Genomic DNA, 524 nt, shown 5'->3' with positions numbered 1-524 from the left:
CGACCGGCCCGGACTGGCCTCTGGTGTAGGGGCCTGGAACTCCGTAACGCGTCCGTCAATGTCTTTTAAACGGAAAACGCAATCGAAGCGAAATTGGGCTTCCTGGAAAGGTCAGACGGAGCGCTGGAACGGAGTTTACCTCATGACCTGATTCGAAAAGACTGCTCTTTTGTGCCTCACATGAACAACAGTGGTTCATCAGCAGGTACCGCCGTTCCATCTCTTTCTGAGCTAACGCTGCCCGAGTTTGTTACGACTTACGACTGTAGAGCAACAGTTTTCACGATGATACCGGAAAAGTGAGTGTATCGCTTTTGGCGCTGCGGCGATACTCCGCGTGCGCGACGCGTGGGGTACATGTCTGTCGTCATGTGCCAGTGCCACGGGGTCGTGCAAGGCGTGTGCGAAAGGGGGGTGGGGACGTAATATTCTTCGTGTCTCCTGTCTTTCTGCTCATCCTCCTCTCCTACCCCTACTGCATCCGGGTGACACCCGCGGCACTTCGACCCCGCGGGCAGCAGAAG

At 56.1% G+C, this 524-nt stretch overlaps 1 protein-coding gene across 3 annotated transcripts in view; it reads right to left on the bottom strand.

Annotated features, from left to right (window-relative positions):
* Positions 1 to 524, bottom strand: part of LOC113214931 (cAMP-dependent protein kinase catalytic subunit 3) — a 43,711-nt gene that overhangs the window by 4,038 nt on the left and 39,149 nt on the right. The gene's annotated exons all lie outside the window — the stretch shown is intronic.

The sequence above is a fragment of the Frankliniella occidentalis genome, unplaced genomic scaffold (assembly GCF_000697945.3).
Source record: "Frankliniella occidentalis isolate FOCC.00 unplaced genomic scaffold, Focc_3.1 Scaffold17, whole genome shotgun sequence".
In the NCBI taxonomy this organism is placed as follows: Eukaryota; Metazoa; Arthropoda; class Insecta; order Thysanoptera; family Thripidae; genus Frankliniella; species Frankliniella occidentalis.
The sequence above is the reverse complement of the archived record's forward strand: the minus strand, read 5'-3'. Positions and strand labels throughout refer to the sequence as shown.